Source organism: Alligator mississippiensis, chromosome 12 (genome assembly GCF_030867095.1).
Source record: "Alligator mississippiensis isolate rAllMis1 chromosome 12, rAllMis1, whole genome shotgun sequence".
Classification (NCBI taxonomy): domain Eukaryota; kingdom Metazoa; phylum Chordata; order Crocodylia; family Alligatoridae; genus Alligator; species Alligator mississippiensis.
The window spans coordinates 9,244,073-9,260,377 of NC_081835.1; the positions used below are offsets into that span (position 1 = coordinate 9,244,073).

At 43.6% G+C, this 16,305-nt stretch overlaps 1 protein-coding gene and 1 long non-coding RNA gene across 11 annotated transcripts in view; one reads left to right on the top strand and one right to left on the bottom strand.

Annotated features, from left to right (window-relative positions):
* Window positions 1–6,093: 6,093 nt before the first annotated feature.
* LOC132244540 (uncharacterized) lies at window positions 6,094–7,589 on the bottom strand. Its single transcript, XR_009456101.1, has 2 exons — window positions 7,177–7,589; window positions 6,094–6,207 (listed from the first exon to the last, which is right to left on the bottom strand). It is a non-coding gene; the product is annotated as an uncharacterized LOC132244540 (long non-coding RNA).
* Window positions 7,590–7,641: 52 nt separating this feature from the next.
* Window positions 7,642–16,305, top strand: part of CHL1 (cell adhesion molecule L1 like) — a 186,815-nt gene continuing 178,151 nt past the window's right edge. For 6 of the 10 annotated variants that reach the window (XM_014605288.3, XM_014605317.3, XM_014605303.3 and 3 more), the window contains exon 1: window positions 7,643–7,841. The gene's annotated coding sequence lies outside the window, so the exon portion shown is untranslated. Of the gene's footprint in view, window positions 7,842–9,333; window positions 9,598–16,305 lie in introns of those variants that run through there. The other 4 variants (XR_009456100.1, XM_019499716.2, XM_014605323.3 and 1 more) reach the window with 3 other exon arrangements.

Below are 16,305 nucleotides of genomic sequence, written 5' to 3' on the forward strand. Positions count from 1 at the left end.
TTTTACAAACTAGCTCACTTTTGAATTAGGTCATTAGTTGGATGGATATTTAGAGAAAACTCAGGTTCTGAGGGAGGTGGAGTTGAAGATATAATGGATATACTGAACTGATGACTCAATGTGGTACTAACTTTGGATAAGACTCTTTTGGTTCTGACTTTACAGAGCTATGGTATATCTAGTGGGATTTTTGCAAGACTAAGAGCTCCAACAGCTTTGCCAAATTTTCATTTGATTATTTTTTTTTTTGCCTCTATAAGATTTCCCAGTTAATTTCTAACCTTACTAACACAAGACAAAAAGTGAAGAGTCATAAGAGTACCTTTTTTTCTTTAGAGATGGTTGCAGTTTTCAGTAGCTGAAGAAGCAGCATTTTATTTTGGCTAGGGTTCATATTCATACAGAAGGTTTGCAAAGCTCTTAGAAGTCCATCTGGATGCCAGGTACTTCAGATATGGCCATTCTTTCAGTTGCACAGCAGGAAAAAATCAGTTAATGGTTCTGCTATATTTGTATTTAGCGTATAGGAACTTTATTTTAAGTTTCAAGTATGAAGCATTTTAATATAGTTCCTTTCTGCTACGTTTATTTCAGAAAAATAGAACTGATTTCATATAGAACCTGTTTCTATTAAAGTGTGAGGTTTTTTTCCACCTAGCTCACTATTGGTTGAATCAGGTCCCTTGAATATGCCATCCGATATTAATAGTCAACATTAAATGTAGACTTTTATCAATCTCTGCATCATCGTCTAACACATTAGATTTATAACAGTCATACTTATGCCTTTGAAATCAGCATAGCTTTTCCACAAAGAGTTGAATAGCTTACCAAATTCATGGCTATGACTCTCTGTGTTGCCGTTTTGCAAAATCCTAAAATGAAGCCACAACGTTCAAAATAAGAAAGCAGGCTAGTTCTTTTGTGTCTGTTCCTATCAACATAGTATAGTACCTTGCATTTTAAGTTTTAATATAATGCCTTCTGTAATATTATTTAACCTTACTTTGCTTTCAAATCCTCATTTTGAAATATTCTGCATTCTAACCACCATGGAGTGAATTAAAAATCATTTCCATGCTCTGTTCCTACCACATAATGATAGTAAAATTTGGATCTGAACGTAGCATTCCCAAACCAATCCAACTGGCCTGACCACTCTATTGGCAGGTGGAGTCAGTATCTATTTGATATGAAGTAGTAAAACATGCAAATATAATCCTAACATTCTGTACAATATTTGTGTGAATAAAACACGGTAGCAAAGTACTTGTTTCAGTACTGAGATCATCAATACGACAGTAGTACTTACCCATCACGTTTATATATTTTGCATTTTATTCTCCTGCTTCATACTGCAGTGTTGGCAGGGGCATCAAAGCCTTTTTTGGGGTCTCTAATTTGGCAGTGTAAATTGGCTTTGGAATAAAGCTACATAGGATGCAATATTGAGGTGATTTTTTTTTTTTTTTGCCTGTAAATGTCTTTAAAAAAAAAATCTGCCTGACTCCTTTTAAGTTACAAAACACAAGAGAGAAATGGCAGCTTTTTAGAACTTGTGTCTGTGTTGTCCTTGTGTTTATGCCATACTGGCTTTTCTTTATAAAGGGAACCTGGCCCATTCTGAAGCACGTGCATGGACACACTCTGCTTTGGCACGCGGGCCTGAGTATTTCCATTTTGGTCTCATGGTACTCTCGTTGCATGCTCAGAGCTGGCAAATGTCAACTAGAGGACTGGGCAATGCACCAAAAGGGGAAGGTGACTAGATAGGAGTGACTAACTCCACTGAGCCAGCAAGTCTGTCCTTTCTGCACATGCATGGACTTGGAGCCCATGCTGCGGAGTCACTCTACCGTACAGCTCTGCTGCGAAGCGTTTTGTGGGGGACGTTGCTGCTGTTCAGTACCAACCTCCTCCTGACAAAAACATAACACAGAGATGTTAAAGGTTTTGCATACCTCTCCTCAAAAGTAATGGATTGGGCAGAAAGCTATGAATTGTAACTCTTGGATTAAAGCAGAAAGGAGATCTTCAGACAAGTTACCAGGATTTTGACACAATCATGAATTTGGTCAGAACTTGCATGAAAACTATAAGCAACCCTTGAAGCTGAGAGCAGGATTTTTTCCCTTCCCATGAGTGCCAGGACCACTAGGCTACAATGGCGTTTTTGTAAGTAATGGTAGGGTGAGATACTTCTTCCGTTTAGCACAGTGCATCTTGAAATCTTTCCGCCACAGTGAAATAGCTTTTAACAAGAAGCAGCAAGAAGTTCCCAGCCCCACAACAACCTGGTGGGCTGGGCACTGTGCTGGAGGGAAGGAGATGGAGGTTTGATCCCTTTTGGCAGATGGGGGAATAGAATATAGGTTTCCCACATTTTAAGTATGCGTCCTAGCTACAAATCTATTGCAGACAAGCAAGCGAATCTTCTGGCTGGGTTTCAAAAGAAAAGCAGGAGAACTGCTTCCCTTTGGAAGGAAGCAATGTGCTTTTACCTTCAGGACTGGATTTTGGATCCCAAGCGGAGAAAGATGCCCAAGTCCACCAAAGGATGGGGCTGAAGACACACCGCCCACCCCTTGTCTTTACTATTTTATAGGTTGGATACTTCCTTAGCTGCTCTCCTCAAGCACCAGTTATGACAGTTTAGGGAGCTTTCATAGATGGTAAGGCTGGAAGGGACCTTGAAGATCATCGGGTCCAGGCCCCTGTACCAAGCAGGAAAGACAACTGGGGTCAGGTGACCCCAGCAAGGTACTGGATCCCAGCAAAATCCAGGGTCTGGATCCCACCCTTGAGGCAGGTTTCTGAGTCCCATTTTTGGGATCCAGCTTTTGGTGTTTTCTTTTGTCTTAGGTGGGAAAAAAAAGACGTATTTCATGAGGATATGTGGGGAAGCGCTTCTTATTTTAAAAGTAGAAAATATTGCAAATTGGCAACTATAGTCAGGTATAGGTGATACCACTCTCAAAATAACTTTTTTAACCCAGTTTTTAAATGAAAAAGAGTTCAAGTTAATGGCATTTTTGTAAGTAATGGTAGGATAAGAACTTCAGGTTTTAGCTTCGGGAGGCCCGCCATTTTTGTCAAGCCAAATCAGACCACTGCTATACCTACAGTAGCAAAACCCTGAGTAATGCACCTAGTCAATTGTGAAATGGTTTATTCAGTGGTTAAAAAAAAAAAAAAATCATTCACAACCCCCTCAAGCAATCAATTTATGCCCTGAAGCATGAGATTTGATTACACTTGTTATTATCTTAGCTTGCATGGTTACAAATGTTATTAGCAGTCATAAAATTGCCCATCCTTTAAAAACAATGGTAGTTTTAAAAAGCCACAAAATTTGACTCTGTGACCTCACAAGACGCAATTCCAAAGGTTAATGCTAACTGCCTAAAGTGGTATTTCCTTCTATTTGTCCTAAATTTGCTGCCTTTAATTCCCTTGGCTTCACTCACATTCTCGTTATAAAGCAGTAAAATAAATATTTTTCACTGTCTTATTGTAATTTTCTTTTAGTCCTAAAATCAAGGCCCTTCTTTCTCCTTTAAAATCTAAAGATTAATGTTTTATACTTGTCCACATTTGCTTAAACAAGGAACTAATAAGATGTGCATCACCCCGTCCATTTGCTTAACGTTGTAGATCCTGTCCTCTTCCTTCATCTGTGGTTCTTTCCCTTTAAGGATAAATACTTTTCCTATGACTACTAAACAGTTGCTACCATAATTAGGCATTTCTATAATATTAAAAAAAGCAATAATATTCATACAAATTGCAATGGATGGGCCATTGTAATGAAACTATTTTCTGCACATCAGTGGCTGCTTGCCAGATTTGCATATTCCAGTAGATACTCTGAAATGCTGAGCTGAAATACCATTTTCAAAACTACTGTTGTTGCTGTGAAACATTTGTTTCGGGCATGATGTCACTTAACCATGCCATTTAACTTCTCTAACACTGTGATTCTCAGTAATGTTTTTACATAGGACATTACTTCTGGGATGATATCAAATTGTGTTTCTATCCAGCTGGTACCCAAGTGCATTCCACTCACTCTATACCTATATACAACCATGCCCAAATGTCTCTGAAGTTATTTGCACTGAGAAAATACATAACTTTCTATACCAACTATATATGGCAGTTGCATATATATTGACAATTATGAACAAAATGTTTCTTTCTCCAAAGGACCCATTCCCTAGAAGTTCTTTTGTCTCAAGGACCTAGCACTCGCATTGTCTATCCTTTCCATAAGACTTAGAAAATGAACTTTTTGCAATAAGCTAGCTGTTAAAATAGCCAGATCTATCTATATCTTTGAGAACTCTCAGATTCATTGGTGAAAACCTGAAATAAATTACCCTTTATTCTGCAGTTGACTGGGGGTGATAATATGCATTTAATGTGTGGTTTTTGTATGTAATTAATTTTGTCAGAAAGCCAATTGTCCAGTTTTATTTAGGTGCTTCCTATGAAATGAAGACCCCAGATTTAAGTGTCCACTTAAAGCACACACTTCATGTTAAAGCACATACTTTAATTTTCAGTGGAGAACTTCACAGGAGGAAGAGTCAATTGTGTAGAGCTATTCATATTACTGTTTTCCTTCCATATGAGGAGTGACTTGAGTGCATGTAACACATGTTCAGTGTCATTCTCCAATGAAGTCTGAAGCATGATGGCATGCACCACTTCTCAAGGATATATTGGCTTTGAGAAATAAAGGTAGTCGCTTGTGTTATATCTTCTTATTTATGATATTTTTGTTTTGGAATTGGAAAACGAATATTTAGCTGAAGCATGCATGTTACTTTCCATCTGTTTTTTTACACAAAGGAAAAATACTATATATAAAGGCCATGCAACAATATTAAAGCATCTTTCTGTTTTCCGTATTAACGCCTGAAGAAGCGATCAAATGGCCCTTCTCAAGGAAACTGAGTAAGCACAGCAGGCCTAACCAGCCTAGGTGCAGGATCCACACACTTCTGGTTACTTCTGCATTTGTGAGGACAGGTCTGGGTAACAGGCATAGTCAGCTATCTGCCCCCCAGGCTGATATGAGTAAAAATGGATTCACCACCTTATTAGAGGAGATTCTTTTACTGGTACCGCCTTTCACATTAGTTTACATATGGAAATGGAGGTCCATTATCTGAGCTCCAAGCTGCTTTGGAAAGCACCATGCTGTAAATACAGCACTTTTACTGCCGTTAGACAGAATACACTACCAAACAGCAAGCTGACATAGAAGTCTTTCCAGAGGATCAGTGTCTGCCCCCTCCTCCTCTCTTCCATTTACAGTCTATTTCCTTCTGTGAGCTAGGTCATAACTGAATACAAATCCAGACACTCAGCTTCCTGATTTTTTTCCAAGCAAACATCATTCCATTCCCTTGCACAATAAATAGGTTTCTACCCCCATCCCCCTTCTGCATACGGTGAAATTTAGGCCACCATGTAGCCACCAGTTGGCTGGCTGAGTGGCGGCGATAAGTGCGAAGTGCTTAGCTGTTTGTGTTTAGTGAATACAATATCACTCGTAACTCTCAAGTAGTGAAGATTTTTGCATTCAACTCCTTTGCATAGGGGGGGAAATAAAATTAAAAAAAAGAAAAATCAGACTATCAATTTGTAACATCTTTTCCTGAAGTTTACTTTATTCACTTTATGTCCAAAACTAATCTTGCCTACCAACCTTTGCCTGAGGTGGGGACAGCCTGGGTTTGCTAATATATCTACATCTTTTCATTATATCTATGCTAAAATCTTTTGGCCCCAATGGTAATAATCCCCATGAGTACCACTACTGATACTTTTGTACCCCCAAACTTGCAAAGAACAATTTCCCCAACTATTTAGTCGGTGTAATAAAAGATATCACATTTACCTAAAGAACCTTGTCGTTCTACTACCGACTCCGTATGTTGTAGCTTTATCAGTCAATGTCTGTGAATAGCTTTTTTATTATTATTGCTCATTTAATTAGACAAAGCTGGGGTGGGGGGCTGGAAACATGGGAAGGTCAGCAGCAAAATACAACATTAAAATGAGAGGTCAAATCATTCAGCAAACTCTTTTTTCTTCCTTTTTTTTATTTTCCTGGGTAGAGTCTTTAACAAGGTGGTTGACAGATGTGTGATCGGCAGGATGGTGGAGCCATACATAAACACCGGGGGAAAACAGCACCTACAATAAATGGAGGTATTAAAAGCAAACATACAGGCATCAAAGCTGACAGCTCAAAGAGACTTAATTTGACTTTGTGGGTGTCTCTGTCAACCTGAAACGGAGCAGGTAGAACAAAGAGGCCGGGAGGGGGAAAAAAAGTGACATAAAGAGAAAAAAAAAGAGTGTAGGGAACCTCAAACGAAGTTGGAGTTAATTTATTTCTCAGAAGATTTTCAAAGACTCAAGCTAATTTAAATCACTTTAGGAGTGATGGGGTGGAGCTGTGTCGGGTGGGCATCCAGTTGGGTGTGATCATACAAAATGAGGGTGGAAAGGGACCTCAGGAGGTCAGGTAGTCCAGTGGTTCTCAACCTTTTTTGGACCAGGACCTGTCTGTAAACATCGATGGCCAGTCCCGACCCAGTGCCCCTCGCTCCCCACCTGCTGCCCCTTACTCCCAGGCCCTCAGTTTATGGGGCAAGGCGGGACCCAAGCAACCCCTTGCAGGCTAAAACTCTGCCCACTTGCAAGGGCAAACCCAGGGTTTCCCACATTTTTCTTCTTTAAAGGAGAATCCATTTTTTAAGTTTGCTGAAGAAACCCTGCTTGATCTGTGCAACAAAGAGCACCCTCTCAAAGCCACCTCTCACAGACCCAGAGGGACAGCTTCTGCTTCCTCCCTGCAAAACAGAAGTTTCTTTCCTACTTATCAGGACTTTTTACCACCTTTAACCCGATGATGGGCGTGTGAGCTTGAAAGCTCGCAGAAAAAGATCTTTTTTTTTTGCAATTTCTCCGTCGGTCTAATCAAAGGTGTCCTTTCTGAACCACGAGTTCTAGATTTTGGCATTTCTTTAAAGTTTGCCAATTCATTTTTTTTGCAACCCTTTCATATATTGTGACCTTTGCATTGCAACCCCAAGGTTTGCCAAACAGTGATGCAGTGCAACCCGCTGCTCAAAGCAAGACCGGCCCCAACTCTCTCACCTCAGCCAGGACTTTATCTCCCCCGGGGGGCTTAAACCCCTGCGAGGTTGGAGAGCCCGCCTGCTCCCACTGGGGAGCCTCTTCCAGGGCTTTTCTACCCTCCTCACCGGGGAGTTTGTCCCCTGCTGCAACCGGAGCCGGCGGTGCCCCTTGTCGCGTCCCCTGCCCTCACTGACAGCACTCCAGCTCCTTGCTTTTTGGAGGGGAAGGAGTTTGCTTTCGGGGAGGGGTAAAGCCTGGTTCATTTTGTTCTGCCTGCCCCGGTTTCAGAGCCGTGGGCAGGGGACTGAAGCGGGGAGGCTGTGCAGGCAGGAGCCGGGCAGGGCAGGGCAGGGCAGGGCAGGGCGGTGCGGTGCGGTGCGGTGCGCCCGGGGCCGCGGGACGTGCCGGGACCGGCCCCACGCGCGCGCGGGCGGGCGGGACCGGGCGGCACCGGGCGGGCGGGGGGGATTTGGGAGGTCGGGGGGCGCGTTGCCATGGCTCCCGGGAAGCTCCGCCGGAGGAGATCTTGATGCCAGTCACGGAGCGCCCCTTCCTCCTCCTCCTCCTCCTCCTGCTCCTGCTCCCGCTCCTCCCGCTCCCGCTCCTGCTCCAGCTCCCGCTCCCGCTCCGCGCCGCGCCGACGGGAGCCGCCGCCGCCGGCCCCGCTCCTGCCCCGCAGCCAGGTACGGGCGTGCGCGCGTGTCACTGCGTGTGCATATCGGTGCGTGTGTGTGTGTGTGTGTGTATGGGGGGCGTGTAGGAGTGCGTGTGTGTGTAAGTGGATGTGCATCTAGGGGCTTGCCAGTGCATGAGTGCGTGTATAGGTACGGGGGTGTGCACATATGTGTGTGTAGAGGGGTGGCTGTGTAAGCGGGTGTGCATATGGGTGTGTATGTGTGAGTGTCAGTGTGTGTGTATAGGGGTGTGTGGAAGGGGGTGCATGTAAGCATGTGTGTGTATAGGGGGTGTGTGTAAGCGGGTGTGCATATGGGAGGTGTGTAAGTGGGTGTCAGTGTGTGTGTATAGGGGTGTGTGCAAGTGGGTGTGTGTATAGGTGTGTGTGGGAGGGCATTTGGTGTGTGTGCAAGTTGTGTGTGGAAGTGGGTGTGCATTTGGTGTGTGTGGAAGTGGGTGCACGCAAGCGTGTGTGTATAGGGGGTGTGTGTAAGCGGGTGTGCATATGGGGGTGTAAGTGGGCGTCAGTGTGTGTGTATAGGGTGTGTGTGTGCAAGTGGGTGTGTGTATAAGTGTGTGGAAGTGGGAGTGCACTTGGTGTGTGTGGAAATGGGTGTGTGTATAGGCATGTGTGGAAGTGGGTGTGCATTTGGTGTGTGTGTAAGTGGGTGTGCAAGTGGGTGTGTATATAGGTGTGTGTGGAAGTGGGTGTACATGTGGTGTGTGTGGAAGTGGGTGTGTGTATAGGCGTGTGTGGAAGTAGGTGTGCATTTGGTGTGGAAGTGAGTGTGTAAGTGTGTGTGTGCAAGTGAGTGTGTGTATAGGGTGTGCATTTGGGGGTGTAGAGGGGTGTGTGTGAGTCTAGGGATGTGTGTAGGGGTGTATGGTTGTGTAAGTGGGTGTGCATATAGGGATGTATATGCATAGGGTGTGTGTGAATGTGTGTGTGCATATAGGTGTGTGTGTAAGGGGGTGGGTGTGTATGTAGAGGGGGTGTTTGAATGTGTCGGGGGTGTGTGTGTGTGTGTCCATCTGCACAGCAGGGAGTGAAAGTGTGTGCGCATGGCAGAGGGGGTGTGTGTGTGTAAGTGGGGGTGGGGGTAGGTGTGAGTAGGTGGCTGGGTGGGTCCCCCCGCGCTTGCGGCAGTGGATCGGTGTGTGGCAGGCAGGGCAGCCCGTGGCTGCGGGCAGGGCAAGGGGGGAGGCAATGCGATGGGGGAGCTGGGGCAGGGGCGTGGATCAGGTGTGTGCCCCCCTCCCCTTGCAGCTCACCCCCCCTGCCCGGTTGGGGGAGGAGGGGTAGATCGATGCGGGCAAGCGCTCAGATGGCAAAGTAAGGAGGGAAGTCTCCTGGGCTGCGCTGGGCAGGTCTCAGCCGGGCTCTGCAATGAGCTCAGAGGGGAGAAGCTCCTAAAGGGCTTGGGCACAGGGAGCAAAGGGGCGTGGGGCGCTGGGGAGCGAGGGGCACAGCCTTGGCACTACCGGCAGCCCCCGTCCCCTCTGCCTTCCAGCCTCTCTGTGCCACACGGGAGACTGGGCAGGACTCAGCCCTGGGATGCATGGCTGTCCTGACGTGTGTCACAGTGCCAGGCAGTGCTCCCAACCCAGGGATTTGTGCCCACCTTGTCACAGTTGCGGTGGCTCTGGGGCACCTTTGCATTTGATACTGCGCTGGTGCTCGCCATGGTGCAGACAGGACACTGTTGCCCAGGCACAGCTGGCAGCACCAGGTGCAGGGAGTTCCTGAGGGACAAAGCAGAGCAGGTAAAGGGGGGATCTGCTTCTGCTGGCAGGCACTCAGCGTGGAGAGGCTTTTGGCTGCTTCTCTTGAGTGCCAGGCTGCTGTGTGCCAGTCTGAAGTTGGCAAGTCTTCGTTTCTTTTGGATGTGAGGGGTGGGGGGGCGGGAAGAGGGTCCTCTTCCTTCTCTGATCCTTTTGGGTAGTGGTTTCATCCTTCTCCCCCTTCCCCATAGCCATATTCTTTCCTTATCTGCCTTCAGCAGCTTGGGTGCCCATTCAGTGTGGCATTGAAGAGAAAGGATTCCCCCCAAGTACAAGCATCTCTGGGGATCCTGCAAACATAGACAACGAGGGTGGGAAGGGACCTCAGTCCAACCCCCTTGCTCAAAGCAGGACCATCCCCAATTAGATCATCCCAGGGTCATAGCGTGGTGTCACCATTCAGTACCCATCCCACTGGATGTCTCAGGAGAGGGACCTCTTGCTTCTGCCAGTTTTAACCAGGGTGCCATAGTTGTCCCGGTGAAGCGGTTCTCTGCTTCCAAAAGAAAAGCCAGCTCTAAAACACACACGCCAAAGAAACAGAAGTCGCCTTCTCTTTTTTGACACATGACTGGCTGCTAACAGGTTTCCCTCCACGGTTTTGGTTAAGCAGGTAGACGGCTCCCCTAGGATCTGTCTGAAAAGGCTTCACACCTTTCCTAGAGTATCCTTCATCGCTGCAAAGTCCACTGTTCTGGTCTCAGTGCTGCTGTCTAGAAGTAGTTTAATTAGCTGCGTTTTGTTGGAATAGCTTCTCAAGGGATTGGATGTCTTATTTTTTTGTTGTTTTATTGACTGGCAGGTGTTATTTTATCTGACACGGTCAAATTAGGCTACAGAATCTGGTATTAAAGCATAAAATCTGGGTGACTGGCATAAGCAGCACTGCTACATGGATACGTTGAATTCAAGCGTAGAAGGGGAGATTTCTTTCCTTTTTTTTTAAACCTTCATAAAAAGTCATTCTGTTTCTTTAAAAAAAAAAAAGTGCCTGCATTTTGAAGCATTTTTGTCATAGCTTTATTGGTATTTATTCTCATTTATTTTGCATATTTTTTCCCATGAGTCTTTGCTTGGAGGTTTTACTGACTTAATAAAATATGGTTAATGTGATCTATAATTGCTGGTGTTATATCATAACCTCTTGTGCTTTTTTTTTTTTTTAATGAATGATTTGCATTCAGAAAGGGGGATTTAAAAGGCCTGAGTCCAGTTTCTGCATTATTTACTCAGGCAAGGCTTCTTTTGTTGTCAATGGGAGTTTTGCTTGAATAAGAACTATGAGGCAAAATAATTAATGTGGGAGGTGCAGTAGAGAGGGGAAAAAATGGCACTATTTGCATGCAAATCCTGTTAAATAGCCATAGCCAAAAATGTAAGCAAACTGGGCGTATAAAAGTTTTAGCATAAACATAACTGGAGCTTTACATTAACAACAGCTTGTTTAAAACGCTGTACTGCATCATCAATTTTAGTCAAAATATGTGTAGCTGAATTCTGCATAGAGGTTGGAATAAGACAATGAGGATACTGTAATTTCAATTATGTGCATTTTGATTACACTTAACTCAGTGGCTCTGAATGTAAAGAGAATGTAATTATTATGGCCATTTAGTATGTGTTGCATTTGTAATTAAACTTAATGAGTGAAAACAATAAGAGTCCATCTCTTTGTTCCAGAAAGGAGGTAAGTATTCCTTTAAATGAAAGATTGTATTATTCACAGCATTTGATGCCTACCTAGAATAATTTGGATTGCAGCCATTTTGTTTGCCATTAAAAGTGTAATGTTTTAAATATTATTGGAGGTGGTGGGGGTTGAATTAACAAAAGCTGGCAGTAAATTACAACCAGTGGGGTTTTTTGGGTTGCTTTTTTTTTTGGAACAATTGTTTGCGTGATAAGGAAGCATCCCCCTTCATTTTCCCAGTGGGAGAGGACAGTGACTACTTTAAACAGTACTAATTACTCCAGTTTATCTTGCATGTGTTACAATGGTGTAGTTAGTTAATTATAGCTTTTCCCATTAGCAGTATGTTAGAATAATGAATTAACATATCACACGCATCAAAAGAACATCTACTAAGTTTATCTTCTAAGAATGAAAGTGTTATTGTGTTGCAGGAAGTCACAGTGGTTTTCCCAAGGCGCAAATTTGTTGGAATTCCTTAGCCTGGTGCTTCAGAGCCTGATGAATGACTTGAATTGATCACAAACAAGTGACACTGGAACTATTGGTTGCCTAGCAACCCAACATGATTCCACAATTTCTTCTGGTATATTTGTCCAGTAAACTAGAAAATTCTGGTTTGTTAAAGAACATTTCTTTGCCAGTGCAAAAGCCACACCATAGCTAATTCAGTTTATATGTTGCTGAAAACGATGTGCCTAATTCTGGTTTTCAATCTGGGTAGCAGAATGTGTATGAGAGAGGGGGAAAATAATTGTAACAAATGTTACTTGGAAACCACCATTCGATATTAACACGCTCTCAGTGTTTTACAATCAGTTGGAATTAAATATTTGTCCTTTCGCAGTGAGACATCTGTTGAAAGGAAAATCATCAGTGGGAAGAATAATCCCAACAAAGACTCATCTAACTGAACGCTTTTTGAAAAGTTTCTCTCATGCTGGTTTGAAATGTGAGGTCCTTCGAGGTCATGTTGAGTTACATCATGCTTCATTATGAGTAAATGGAACATAACATGGAACAAGCAGTTTGAAGATTGTCTGAATTATCTCGGGGCAGTTTGGCACATCCTGTAGTTCAGATGACTGGGGACCTTTTGCTAGGTACTTCTCGGGAGCAGAAATTGGTTTCTTAACAGACTCATTTTTGTGTATTGCTTAGTTCAAAGGAAATAACACTTAGCACTCAAGGAAGCACAAGAGAGGGAAATATCAGTGTTTTTTGGTCAGGTATGGCTTCAGCCATTTCCTTTAACCATTCTGCTCAACATCCTACAGGTCTGACTCGTATAAAAATAGTTCTTATGGAGTACATTGGGGTGAGGCTCAAGGGCCAGCATGATGTTTTTCCTTTGATTGCTGGTTTTAGGCGTGGGGGTGCTTAGATTGCTGGCTTCCTATTTGGAGTTTGTAGAGCACCTAATACACGATTTGGGTCTGGTCTGTTCCACGCCCTCCTGTCTAACAGCGCGATATTGAGATCCTGAGCGTTGGCCTGACCCCAGGGCAACAACTTTTCTAAGACTATCTTCTCTGTTATATCTAATGAGCAGTTAAAGAATGTGGTTGTTCCAAGTGCCTGCATAAGTGAGTCATTATATGTCCTTCTTAGGACTGTGGTTTGATAAGATACTTAAGACCATTCATGCCTAATAACTTCAGTGGTTTTGCTTGCAACCTAAGGGCTAGACTTGTGCTTAACTATCCAAGACCAAGGTCCAGACCTACCACAGGACTTAGCTAGGGCAATGCCTCACCATACCAAACTTTTGGGCAATCAACTCCAGAAGTGGAATTTGAAGATTCAAGTAATCAAGGGTGTATTTGGTCTAATAAAAGGTATAATTTTGGAGCCAAGAGTTCTAGTTTTTTGTAAGATCCAAGTAAGGTACCTAAGTTTCCTGTATAGTGAATAGGTAAACTTAGCTGGCTAAAGAGAGCCATGTAAAATTTGGGTCAGATTTCAACACCAATGAGATAATGAGGATGTGGCATGCAAGTGGGCAGCTGAGAAGCAGGCTCTTGCCAAACCTAGAAATGAAGCCACAAAGCCAGTGTGGGGTTGCCCTCTGCTGCTGTTCTTGAGCTCATTGTCTCTGATGTGTTTGAGACAGGTGGCAGGTTTACCTTAGCATGGTTATTTTCAGGTTTGGCTGATGTGGAGTTGATAAGAGTGGATGGGTCCATGCCTCCTGGCAGCTCATTCAGGAGATCTGGGGAAGCAGATAGATGTATCCTGGGATTCACAGCTTAAAAGCCCTTCCTGCACTTAGGCTGGGCTTAACCTTTTAAAACATGGCTGGTGATGGCAGTGGATCACTTGCTTGGACTTATGCCTAAAGGCTGGCTAAGTTGCATGATAGGTGCTTAAGACCTATTTTGGAGCTGACCTCAATTTGTTTTTCATTAGCTTTGTTTTACCTCACTTCAGATCTCTCGAGTAGCAAGCTGGTTTTAGGAACATGTCATTAGAGGGATATGGCCTTAAGGGCACATATACCCATTGCCCTACAGCGATGTAGTGACATGTTACATTGCCGTATGGCGCGCTACGGTGATGTAGTGATCATGTGGGTCCCCGCTGTCTGGTATAGTGTGCTACTATGGCGATTTAGTGGCAAAATCTAACTGTGCACAGCATACATGGCATGGTAGGGGTGGCTAGGGGCTGTAGCGTGGTGCCGTAGTAACATCGCCATACAGCAAACATGCAGATGTGCCCTAAAAGTCTTAAATTTGATCTGGTACTTGTCCCAATTAGGTTTAATTGGGTCTTCTCTGTCAAGATGCTCTTCTGCCACTAAAAATAGTCTACTACCTGTACTCAGCAGACTTATCGCGTGACAGTGTCACTGAAATGTCTCACATGCTTAGCTATTTTCAGTTTTTAGTTATGGGCAGATAGGAAAAAATGTACCTTGATATTTATTCTGATTCTTATCAGATTGCTCTAGAAGTAGCAGGTCATTGCAAACCATATGACTTCTCTCACAACGTACTTTGTTTGTCAGTGAAGTCAGTGGCCAAACTCCCACTGACCTCCGAAGAGGCCAATGTTCTCCATGAGTGGTGACAACAGTCATTTGTTGAAAAATAAATGTAATGGCTGGTATGAATCATTGTGATTATAAATCAATTTAAGTTGATTGAGTTACAGTGGCTTACACCATCTGGGAATCTGGACAGTTAGGTCATTTATTCCTTGTGGTCTCATCACATCAGTAAGCTTTTCCTTAAAGGCTACATTGGTCACTGCAGACAATGACATCATTTTTTTAAATGGTCTCATGCCCGCATCGTATCTTGACAGACAATAACTAACCGGGTAAGAATAAGGTTCATTTCTGTTTACTGACTCATAGGAGTAGCTACAATACAGCTATCTGTGACTTATAAAAATGGCACTGGTTAAAGGAGTCTACAGTGATACCACAAACCACAAGTCATTCCTGTTAAATCCTGTGCACACAGGGCACCATTGAAATCAGTGGTATTTCCATAGATAGAGGGTTTCCTGTGAAAGTGAAATCATATTACCAGCCACTGACTAAAATCCCAGATTTAAGCAAAATTGGAGATACAACTGACTTAGTTTGCCTGATTTATTCTCATGAATTCCAACATCCCTGCAGCTTGTATCTGCATAACATACTACCAGAGATCTTATATGCCCTGCTGTCAGGTGCTTTTAGGATAATACCTGCCCCAAACCATGCATACCTGCTGGGAGGAACTGTAATTGGAATTTGAGCTTCAGTTCCTGTTACAGGAACCCCAGTGGACTGCTGGCAATCAAAATCAATTTAAGTTATAATAGAGTTTAAGTTATCATACTGTTTTAATAAAGAAGGGCAACTATGGCACATGTTATCAAGAACAGAAAGAAACATATAATAACGTCTTGTCCTGGAGCTGCTGATGTCAAGGAATCTCTGTTTTTACTACAATAACACCAGGATCTGACCACTATAATCCTTTTACCTAATTATCTTTCTGGTGCAGCAAGTTTTTTGTTGTCAGCGTTTAGTCTGATTCATCATTGCTGTGTAGTTAAACCTCACATAATTCCACATCAAAATGAAAATGTAATCTTCTGTGCATCATACAGAGGTCTGGATGTATTTGGTGAGGGGGTGGGGTGAAAACAGGAAATAAATGTTACGGGTTCAATTCTGTTCTTCAAATCTGATCCCGTGTATTACCATAAACTGGACTTGTCTATGTATTCTTATGGGTTATGTTTCTTATCCTTTGTGCTTCCTGGAACAAACAATATTTGCAGACTTCATTTCTCTAGGCAAGAGCGCATAGTTAAGTCAGTTTTATACATATTTTAGCCACTGCATCTGGTGTTTCCCTGGGGGAGGGGGCACTCCCCGGAAGATTTTGGGTCCTCAAACCTGCATTCCAGGCAAATTTAAAAGGTACAGTGGCAAACTTTGAGGTTTTTTTTTTTCTGTGGGATATTGCTTTAATAAGTGAACTGTAATTTCAATATGGGTACATAGTGTAAGCCATGTCATTGTCTGGGTGTGGGGCTATATTTGGTTTGATCCAGACTTTTACATCGTTTATATATTACATTCATAGAATCATGGAAAATTAGGGTTGAAAGGGACATCAGGAGGTCACATCTAGGCCAACCCCCTGCTCAAAGCAAGGACCATCCCCAGCTAGATTATCTCAGCCAAGGCTTTGTCTAGCTGGGCCTTAAAAACCTCCAAGGATGGAGAGTCCACAGCCTCTGGTCACCTCTTCCAGTGCTTTACTATTCTCCTCTGACAAAGTGTTTCCTAATATCTAACTTAAACTCCCCTTGCTGCAACTTGAGCCCATTGCTCCTTATTCTGCCATCTGCCACCACTGAGAACAGTCCAGCTCCATCCTCTTTTGCACCCCGCTTCAGGTAGCTGAAGGCTGCTATTAAATCCCCTCAGTCTTTTCTCCAGACTAAATAAGACCAGTTAACTCAGCCCCTCCTCATTAGCCATGTCCCCTAGC